Source organism: Gossypium hirsutum, chromosome D09 (genome assembly GCF_007990345.1).
Source record: "Gossypium hirsutum isolate 1008001.06 chromosome D09, Gossypium_hirsutum_v2.1, whole genome shotgun sequence".
In the NCBI taxonomy this organism is placed as follows: domain Eukaryota; kingdom Viridiplantae; phylum Streptophyta; class Magnoliopsida; order Malvales; family Malvaceae; genus Gossypium; species Gossypium hirsutum.
In genome coordinates, this window is record NC_053445.1 from 23,520,908 (window position 1) to 23,532,898 (window position 11,991).

At 34.5% G+C, this 11,991-nt stretch overlaps 1 non-coding gene across 1 annotated transcript; it reads left to right on the forward strand.

The window, feature by feature from the left end:
* Nucleotides 1-4,943: 4,943 nt before the first annotated feature.
* Nucleotides 4,944-5,050, forward strand: LOC121221505 (small nucleolar RNA R71). Its single transcript, XR_005918897.1, has one exon. It is a non-coding gene; the product is annotated as a small nucleolar RNA R71 (small nucleolar RNA).
* The last annotated feature ends 6,941 nt before the right edge of the window (nucleotides 5,051-11,991 follow it).

Below are 11,991 nucleotides of genomic sequence, written 5' to 3' on the forward strand. Positions count from 1 at the left end.
GACAACTCTGATTTCCTTGAAGTACTTGCAGAAGTCGGCATGGGAGTTGTATATTCAGGTTCAACACTTAGCTTGACTGGTTCTTTTTCTGGCCCAACATTAGGTTCAAGGTTTTCAGCTCCTTCAACTGGTTGAGGACTATTTGGTTCCTTATCAGATTCTATTTCTTCAGTGTCTGTAACTGAATTAGCTTCAATTTATGTTTTATTTGTCGACTCTTCAGTTTCTAGCTCAGTTGGTTCCTCTTGCTCACCTTGGTTCAACTCATGCACTTTTTCCACCAACCTTTCAAGATCATGACTTGTAATACACCCTTGAACATACTGCCCCTTCAGATTTTCTTGTGTTTTAACACGGGCCCTTAAGCAAAGGGAAGTGATTAATGATGGGAAATAAGCACTACTTGCCTTCTTTTTAGCACAATCATGAATCTTTTTGAGGATAATCTTCCCAACATTAATGGATTTTTCTCTCAATATTGCATATAACAAGAGCATCCATTCCATCGAGATGGTGGAACTGTGTGAGATAGGCATAAAACTGTAGCGAACAAAATAAAACCATACCTTTGCTACTGGTTTTAAGTATTCTCTTTGACAAGAATGGCTTCCATACTTTCTTATAATCCATTGGGATCCCGGATTTTTCACAACATCAAGTACTTGTTGAAGAAAATCCCAATTAATATCGTTCATTATAGGGTAGTACTCATATTCTTCAACATTAGGTAAATTACAAATCATTGATGGACTTAGAAATAAGAGGTATATTTTTCTTTCGAACGGTGGCTTCAGTAGCATCTTGCATAGTCAAACTAGCATAGAATTCTCAAACCAGTTCATCATCGATAAGTGAACGAGCATCATAGAATCATTCCCATTTGAGAGCATTGATTATCTTTCTAATTGGCACAAGAACAACCATCACATCATTGCCCTTCAGGTTAAAAGATTTTTCCGGTATCATAGGTTGATGCTTGAAAATTGAATCAAATTGTTATTTCACTACTTCATCAACCACAATCGGGTTTTTAGGAGTAGTCTTTGATGATCTAGTTCTTTTGCGAGACATGGTATTTTCCCAAAAATTCGGCAGAGTTTCTGCACAAGAGAGAAAAGAAAAATTGGCAAAGTTGATATAACTTGCTACAGTAAAAATCTTGTGACAGCAAGGATGGTGCGGCGACAATCTCTTTGCGGTAAGAATAGGGAATTTTGGCAAAAAGAAAGAAAAGGACTAGGGTTTCTTTCAAGATTTGAGGTTGACGAAAAAAGGAAGAGATTTAGGGATTTTTAGGGTGGAAGCAAATTGCTTTGAGGGATATGAAAATTAGTAGAATGAAGAGGGATTTATATAGGGAAAAATTAGGGCAACATGTAGCAAAAATTTAACTACATTAAAGTTGCTTGGGCGGCAAGTAATGGGTGTGACGGCAAGGCCTAATTTTTTTTTCCTCCTTTTTGCTACCTTGGGCCTCAAACTCAAACTGTATCTCAAAAAAATATTGATTAGTACTTGGGCCAAATTTGACCCTCTTTATTAATATAAAAATTTAAAATTCAAACTGAACAAAATGAAACTTAAAAATTTTAATTAGAAAATTTCTTCGTAACAAATTACATTAAATTAATTCCCAAGAAAGGTTGGAGGGGTCACAGCTGTCCTTCTTAAGTTCCAATCTCCTTAGACAGAATTAATTAAATTTAATAAATTAAGAAAAGTTCTAATTATTTATTTGTTTACACAATGAGTTCATGAAAAATTAAGGGTCTGTTCAGATGAGCGAGGATTCAATTCGATCATCTTCACCATCCCAGTAGTGTTTGAGATGTTGACCATTAACTTTAAACTTACCTCCATAATTATCGTATAATTCAATAGCTCCATAAGGATAAACTCGATAGATGGTATAGGGTCCTTTCCATCGGGATTTTAGCTTCCTAGGAAATAACATCAGCCTTGAATTAAACAACAGCACCTTCTGACCTTCTTTAAACTCACGAGGTTGCATATGACTATCATGCCATCTCTTTGATCTTTCTTTACACATTTTGGCATTTTCATAGGAAAACAACCTCAGCTCTTCCAACTCATCCAGTTGTAACATCCTTCTCTCACCGGCTTTCTTAAGATCAAAATTTAACTGCTTCAAAGCCCAGTGAGATTTATTCTCCAATTCTAATGGCAAATGACATGCCTTTCCAAAGACTAACAGATAAGGAGTCATTCCTAACGGAGTGTTAAATACTGTTCGATAGGCCCATAATGCATCATCGAACCTTCGAGACCAATCTTTTTTACTTGGGCGTACTACCTTTTCAAAGATACCTTTGATTTCGCGATTCACTCTTTCAACTTGTCCATTTGACTGGGGGTGATAGGCAGTAGCAATCTTGTGCTTCACATCATATTTATCAAGCAACCACTTAAGCCATTTGTTCACAAAGTGAGAACCTTCATCACTAATAATAACTCTTAGTGTCCCAAATCGTGTAAAGACATGTTTATGTAGGAATTGCATGACTACCTTAGGAACTAACATATGATCTAGAAAATGGTCCTTTCGAGTGGCTTTGTTCAACTTTCTGTAATCAATACAGATTCTCCAACCAGTAACAGTTCTTGTTGAAATCAATTCATTGCGCTCATTTTCAACAATCGTGATTCCACCTTTCTTCGCAACACACTGCACCGGAGTTACCCACGAACTATCTAAAATAAGATAGATGATTCCTACATCTAACCATTTGATCACTTCCTTCCTCACAACTTCTTTCATAATAGGATTGAGCCTCCTTTTCCCATCAATTCAAGCTCTTTCACCTTCTTCTAAAATGATTTTATGCATGCAAAAAGAAGGGCTTATACCTCAAATGTCAACTATGGTCCAACCAATTGCTTTCTTAAATTTTTTTAAAACAGCAATTAGTTGGTCCTCCTGATCTTTCGTTAGTTCTGCTGAAATAATCACAGGTAAAGTAGAACTGTCACCTAAATAAACATATTTCAAATGGGAAAGAAGTACCTTTAGTTCGAGTTTAGGTGGTTCTTCAATTAACAACTTGGGTTGCACAAATTCTCTGACTTCTAACTCCAACGGTTCAAATCGTGTAGATTGAATAAAATTTCTCGGATTGGCTTCCATCAAAGCCATGTTTTCTTCAGATTCTTCATCCTCCAAAGGGTTAAGATATAAGGCTTTCTCTAATAGATCTTCTTTAAAATTGCTTTCCATAGAAACCAAGGTTTCTATCTCTTCCATAACTGAACACTCCTCTGCCAGATCGGGAAATTTCATAGTTTTAAGAATGTTAAAACTTACCTAGTTGTCTTGAACTCGCCTGGTGAGTTCGCCTTTCTACACATCAATTAACGTTCTTCCCGTGGCTAAGAAAGGTCTCCCAAGGATAATTGGCACTTCCTTATCTACTTCAAAATCTAAAATATTGAAATCAGCAGGAAAGATAAATTTATCGACTCTTGCCAAAACATCCTCGATCTTTCCTTTGGGATATGCTAAAGATCGATCCGATAGCTGAAGCGTCACAGTTGTAGGTCTTACTTTACCTATCCCTAACATCTTGAAAATAGACTTAGGCATCAAGTTGATAATCGCTTCTAAGTCACACAAAGCTTTACCGCAGTAAAATTCACCAATGTTACAAGGTATAGTAAAGCTTCCTAGGTCTTTCAATTTCAATGGCAGTTTGTTCTACAGGAATGCACTGCACTCCTTTGTCAAGGCAATAGTCTCGTACTCACTCAATCATTTCTTCTTGAACAGTATATCCTTTATAAACTTTACCTAATTCGGCATTTGTTGTAAAGCCTCCACTAACGGAATATTGATATGTAACTGCTTCAGACCATCCAAAAACTTCTTGAATTGCACCTCTTGTTTCTGCTTGTGTTCCTGCAATCTTTGCAGATATGGAGGTGATAGAACTTCCGGTTAAACCAGACAACTTTTTTGAGTAGGTAAATCTTCATCCAAAGAAGATGTTAAAATATTTTTATTCACTAAGTTAGGGTTTACCTTGTTAGACTTTGTAGATTCTGACTGCTTTGGTGTAGGAACTTCAACAGCTGGTTGATTCTTCTCAACGGGCTTATCTTCGACTTCAATCAATCGGGGTTCTAGAATTTTACCATTTTGCAAAGACACTGCCTTGATATGTTCTTTACCCTAATTTCTTGGAATCTCATTATTGCTCGGCAAGGTTCCTTGCAGTCTATTACGAAGCTCCATAGCCAACTAACCCATTTGGTTTTCCAAATTTTTCAGTGTTGCTGCTTGGCTTTGGATCAAAGCATCATTCTTTGCCATGTACGCTTTCAACAAGTTCTCCAAACTATTTGATGCCTCAGCTTGAGGTGGTTTTGGAGCTTGCTGATTAATCCCTTGAGATTGGTTGGGTCTTTGCTGCAATAAGTTGTTGTTTGGTCCATTTCCTTCGTTGCTCTAAGAAAAGTTAGGATGATTATGCCATGAAGGATTGTAAAAGTTGGACTGGGGTCCTTGTCCCCTCCTATTTTGATATTGGTTCCCCGCATAGTACACTGACTCGAGATTTGATGGACAATTCACAAAAGAATGACCTTTCCCACAGTACACACAAGAAACTACTTCAAATGGACTTGGTGGCTGAGCTGCAAAATTATTAGTACTATTAGCGGTTAACTGTTTTAACATAGAGAAAATAAAGGATACTTGAGCTGATATCGATGTTGGAGAGTCAAATTTATGAACTTTGGCTATACGTCTTCCTGAATTTGTTCGATTTGTTGGCCATTGATAGTTATTACTCGCAATCCTATCGATGATCTCATAAGACTCATTATAAGACTTAGACAAAATTGGACCATTCGTGGAAGCATCTACCATCAATCTTGTATGTGCATTGAGACTATTATAGAATGTCACCAACTGGATACAGTGAGGAATCCCATGATGAGAACACTTACGAAGTAACTCCTTGAATCGCTCCTAAGCCTCATACAAAGACTCGTCATCCAATTGTTGGAAAGTTCTGATCTCGTTCCTCAACTTAGCGTTTTTGCTAAGTGGGAAATACTTAACCAAAAATCTCTCTGGTAGTTCTTGCCATGTAGATATGGAACTTGGTGGCAATGAATTGAGCCATGCTCGTGCTCGATCTCGCAACGAGTACGGAAACAACCTCAACCTCAGTGCGTCTTCAGTCACATCAACTATCTTGAATGAATCACTGACCTCTATAAACAATCGAAGGTGGAGATGTGGATCTTCTGTAGGCATACCACTAAATTGGCCCACCATTTGTAGCATTTGAAACATCACTGGTTTCAATTCAAACTAGGTTGCCTCAATATCAAGCCTTCTAATTCCTGGGTTTAACTCAATAAAAAGTGGCATAATATATTGTTTGATGCATCGATCCCTATCATTGGCAATGAGAATAGGATTTCGTACACGATCAGCTTCATTACCTTGGTCTTGATTCTGATTTCCAAGGTCCATCTCGACTTGTTTTTGAGCTATTCATTCACTTCTTTTTTGTCTGAAAGTTTGCCCAATTTCAGGGTCTACAGGGAGTAAATCGATAATTCGATCTAAGCTCATAAACACCTGAAAAGAAAATCTCAAAAATTAAAAAGAATAAGTTAGTAATGTTAGAAATAAATCAAATTGAAAATAAATAATTTCTCGAAAAAAATGACTATGGCAACAGTTGACAATCCCTGGCAACGGCGCCAAAAACTTGTAACGCTGGGGCTTGTGCAAGGATGACCCACCTTGGTAGAACAACAATGCTAGGGGCATTTGTGACACTATCAGTGGATAATTATATGGTGTCACGTGGGCCGATTGCAGATAAAAGGTGTAACACCCCTAACCTGTATCCGTCGCCAGAATAGGGTTATAGAGTATTACCGTACAGTTAGAAACAATTAAACTTAACTTCATTAAAAAAAAAACAAAACATAGACCAATTATATACATACATTCTGTCCCTAAATCGAATCCTTGAGGTTCTAAAAGAAATACCTTAGAAACGATTCGGGACCAATCTAAAACAATGTGTAAAATCTTAGAAAAAGTCACAAAATTCTAAAAGAAAAATAGGGGTTACACGGCTGTGTGCCTCACATGGTTGAGGGACACGATCGTTTAACAATTGAACTGAGGACACATGGTCGTGTGCCAGCCTGTATCCTCACTCGTGTAACTCTCTGAGTAGGGTCACACGGCCGTGTACCAAGTCATGTAACTTTCAAAATTGCCCCACACGCCCGTGTGCTAGGCTGTGTGTTAAGCTGTGTAACTCACTGACTTGCACGAAAAGGAACCTTTAGACAACACACGGTTGTATGTCTCACATTGCTGAATCACATGCCCGTGTCTTAGACCATATGGACTCAAAATGTACCTAAAATCAAGCCATTTAATACCATTTCATACAAGACCTTTCCATCAATATACACACTTTGTATGAGCCTAAACACTTTCAAAACATACATTAATATGCCATTTCAAGTTCCAAATTCAATCAACCAATATACCATACAAGGCACCTTAATATATACACCAAAACATAATGCCAATCAAGCCAAGCTTATCATATTTCTAACAGCATAACCTAGTTTCATATCTGCCAAAACATACCAATAATGTTATTTTTCATGCCAACCCACCTAAACTAAATAAATACTAAAGCATTCCATCAATGATCAATTTAAACCATTCAAACATACCATAAAAGGAACCTTATATACAATCACATAAAAGTGACCATAAGGACTTACTTAAATAAGCACGATAAGTCCACCAACCATTCATAAACATCAAGGCACAACCATACCAAATTATCATTTACACGTTCATAAAAACATCGTTATAAACACCCTATACATGTCATTATAAACCTTAGCAAAAAAACTGCTCCAAAATACCAAATTAACTGCTGAATAGTGTGATAGGTCTCCGATGAGCTTCCAACCAAATCGAACCTTTCGATGATCTATAGGAAAGAAAACAACTAACGTAAGCAATAATGCTTAGTAATTTTGCATAAAGGCAACTTAACTACTAAACATATCAGAATAAACAACTAAACATAATTTTCATTATATCTTAAGCTAACTTTCATTTTCTATTCATTACACCTCTCATGGATAATTGGTGTAGCCTTGTATATACATATATATATTTTTCCATATAGGCGTTTCATATAACTATTTCACTTAAAAATTTCTTCTTACCATAAACACTTACACACTTAACATGTAATTATTCTGTAATTATTCTATAAATCATCTTTCGTTTCAAACTTTCATATAAACATATCATCTCGGAATCACTTACTTTCACTAAACAATGTGAAAAACTACATAAATAGATTAATCATACTTCTTAATCATTTATGAAGCACTCATAGGATTAGTACTGAAAATGGTTCATCGTTCACTTCCTGTACTATAATAATAATTCAATCCAAACTCATTCATCCATGTATATAAACATCCATCTTTAACCGTATAATCATCGATATGATTATACTCACACATGATCAAGTAGTTCACTGAACATGTAACATTTAATAATATCTTGAGTATACATTAGCCGTTAAGAACATAAATAATTTTGTAAATTCATCAGGATTTTGCCCGATAAACTAGTAACTTGACTCGGATACACGGGTAACTACACCACAACAGAGGCATTATAGATGCATAACAACAACACCGAAGTGTAGAAAGGGGCAATATAGTGCGAACAAGGACACTGAAGTGCAAACAAAGGCATCGAAGTGCAAATCCCGTACAAGCGTGCATACTAACCCTATTGGCATGCCAATCGTATCCTAATCGTTTACTATGTCCAAACGGGCATTTTAACAAAATTATAACTTTCGTGAATCAGAGGCACTTCCATATTTCTTAATACACATGCTGTTACAATTCATAATCATTCTAAAATTACATATATCATATTTCATAAATATTCAGTAGTTTACAAATAAATCCTTTCTAACATTATATTCAGTTATAATATTTCGATTTCCAACTCACATTTTAAACATCATATATATATACATTCATAAATCATCAATAACATTATATATGTATAGATATGTACAATTCTATACCTACAAACTTACCTCCACAATTACAGTCGTAAAACGAGGCCGACGACTAATCCGACACATTAGCTTTTCCTCTGTTTAGATCCGTTTGATTCGTTTCTGGATCTAAAAAATAAATTTTCATTCAATTAATAAAATTCTAGCACTTAAATAATATGTCTAATATGATTAAGTCGTTCCATAATCATTTTACAAATTTATCCCAATATTTTACCTTTTATGCAATTTAGTCATTAAGCCCCAAACTTGCAATTTAACCAAATTTAACTAAAATCAAACTCAACTGAATAGTATAACACTTCACTATAGCCCATATTATTTGTTAACTAACATCAAGTCATTGTACTTTTAATAATTTTACATTTTAGTCCTTAAACACTAAAATTATAAAAAAATTACTTAATAAAATATGTCTATTTAACAACAAAGCTTAACAATCTATCATAAACTTCAAAAATATTACAAGTTCATCAATGGAAAGTTTTACAATCTTTAACAGTTTTGAAAGTAGAGATATGGATTAGCTGGACCTAGTTGCAACGATCTCAAAAACATAAAAATTATTATAAACGAGATTCAATTTCATACCATGCAAAGGAGAATGGCTTGAATGAAAGCTTGGTTTCTTTAACTATTGAGTTTCAGTTCAAAAACCATGAAAATGATAATGATTATAACTTTTGTTTTATTCCTTTATTACTATTTTAACATATAAAATCTTTTAATTAAAACATTTTAAATGCATAATATTTCTTATTTTTCCACCCACTAATCGTACATTACAATAATTAAGGTTTATTTGAACTTTAAAACCTTCACTTCATACTTTTATAACTACTTAATACAAATAAACTTATAGCGATTAACTTTTGCATCATTTACAATTTAGTCCTTTTTAATTAATTAACTATCTAAACATTAAAATTTCTTAACCAAATTTTAATACAACCTTAATAACATTCTGAAAATATTTAACAAAATATTTAGAGCTCGGTTTATGGAAACAAGGTTCTGATACCTCGTTTTCTAAAACCACTTGATTTTAAGATCTTACCACTTGAACTTAATTGTTTTTCCATTTAACATAAACCATTAAATCAAAATTTATTATTACACCATATTAATAATATTTACGGACCCACACGTCAGATTTGTGGCCCTGAAACCACTGTTTCGACACCACAAAGTAATGGATTGTTACAAAAGGTAGGAATTGTCAATGATATTGGATGCGTCGGTGTTGTTGGTGGTATTTGTAACACCTCTAACTCGTATCTGTCACCAGAATAGGGTTACAAACCATTACTGTACAAACGAAACATTAAAACATTCATTTCATACATCATTGCAAACATAATCTAAATACATTCCATCACACCCAAAACGTCCTTTAATGGAGCCCTCGAGGCCCTAGAAATAGCTTAGAAACTATTCAGGACCAAATTGGAAACAATCAAAAAGTATAAGAAAAAGTTAGAAAAATTGCACTAGGTACTAATACAAGTTCACCTATATATGCCATTATAACCTTCACCAGAACATCAAAAACTACTGATATTTATGCTGGATACTGTGATAAATCTCCGACGAGCTTTCGATTATTTATAAAACATAGTAAAGATAACTACATAAGCACAAAATGCTTAGTAAAATTGTAAAACATGAAACATAACTTATCATTTCATTTAAATAACAAAATGCTTAGTATAAGCATAATGTAATCCAACCCACAACCTAGGAACAAGCCTAAACACCATCACCAACACAAGTTAGTGCATTCAAACATAATTCACTTGAATTAAACATAAGGTAAGTAATTTGTATATGAACATAATTCATTTGAATTCATCATTTCCTTTCCATGAATACATGACATAGTTCATTTGAAAACTTAGCATTCCTGTCCTTTTCATACCCGTTGAACCATTTAGAATATCTTCAGATACTCTAAAAACTCATACGAAGTGTGCCTAAACATATAACCGTAACCTTTCCTTTACATCGTTGCTCACACGAGCTGTGAAATAGGTCTACTCACACGAGCTGTGGCTCAGAATGTAAGCTACACGATGCTACTCACATGAGCTGTGGAGTATCCGTAGTAAATGCAAGACTTCAGCCATCAGTAGGACATTCAAGACCAACACCCAAAACATGAAATCCCTAATGAGATGTCATTTGTATCCTACAAATTCCTAAGGTTCAACCAAGACTCATTAACCGTCATAGTATGATTTTGGATATACATTGTGAAGAATAAAAAATTAGTCTCGGTTTAGGGACTAAATCAAAATTTAAGCAAATATTGAGTAAAAAATTAAATATTCAATGTGAAATTGATTTTTGTTGTATTGATGTATTTTAATTGTTTTAATTTCGTAGCTAACGTCGTACCTGAATCCTCAACTAAAAAAGGGAAGGATAAGATCGACGTCGAATAGCTCAGAATCCACGGTTTGTATTTCTATAATCCAAATCTAGTTGTTAATTTTTGTATTTTGATTTAACGCATATGGTAAGTGGTTGAGGTGAGTATTTTGGCACTTTAATAGTAAATTGAAATTATAGTTGATTGAAATGGATTGAATTTGTATATACATTATGAATGTATTGATTATTTGAATTGAAATGAATATATGTATAACTGTGATAATGTGCAAATATGATAATTGAATATTGGTTGTATTTAAAAAGTGAAATGAAACCCTATTAACTGTATCAAGCTGAGTCGAATATAGATGGCATTTACCTAGGATGTGTTTGGTTTTTAATGAATTTGGTATATGAGATGTAATTGAGTTTAAGTATAATGTTGGTTTGGTATATATATAAACTTATGTTTGTGTTTAGAGTCATAATTTGGCATGTTGATTTGAACCAAGACTTGTTAGGTGTTGTGAATTTAAGTTCGATGTTTTAGGTGGATATAAGCTAGGTCAAATTGATTGATTTTGGCATGTTTAAAACTTTGATTTGAATGATGCATGGATGATATGTTTTGATGATATAACATGTTGTAACAATGAGGGTACATTGGTTAGGCATATTAGGTGATGAATTTGGTTTATTTTAGGCATATTTAATTGTGTTTTGAATAGGATAAATGATTGGTAATTGAGTTGCTTAGTGCCTAAGTAACTAGGAAATGGAAAACTTAAGTTTTAAGGTACTTTTGGTTACACATAGCCTGGCCACACGAGCATGTGTCTCAGCTGTGTGAGGCACACGGCCTGGCCACACGGGTGTGTGACCCCTGCAGTTGAAATTTTTCTAACTTTTTCCTAAATTTTTAAAATGTTCCTGATTTAGTCCCAAAAATTTCTAAAGTGATTCTAAGGCCTCGAGGGCTTGAATAAGGGACGATATGCATGTTTAATTATGGGTTATGTTGTGATTATTGAAATGTTTTGAAATGAATTATTTAGGTTATGTTTACTTGGTAATGCTCTGAAACCCTATTCTGATGACGAATACGGGTTATGGGTGTTATAGATAATAATCAGAACGAATAGTGATCTTTGAGAATAACATCGCTCCTTTAAATTGGTCAAATAGATCATCATTATGTGGCAATGGATACTTGTTCTTAATCATGACTTTGTTGAGCTATCAATAATCGATACATAGTCGCATGAATCCATCTTTTTTCTTAACAAATAACACAGGAGCACCCCAAGGAGAAAAACTGGGTCGAGCAAAACCCATATCTATAAACTCTTGCAACTGAGTTTTCAACTCCTTCAATTCCATAGGTGCCGTTCTGTACGGAGTTACCGATATCGGAGAAGTTCTTGGCATTAATTCAATAGCAAACTCAACCTCTCTGATCGGCGGTAACCTTGGTAATTCTTATGGAAGCACATCC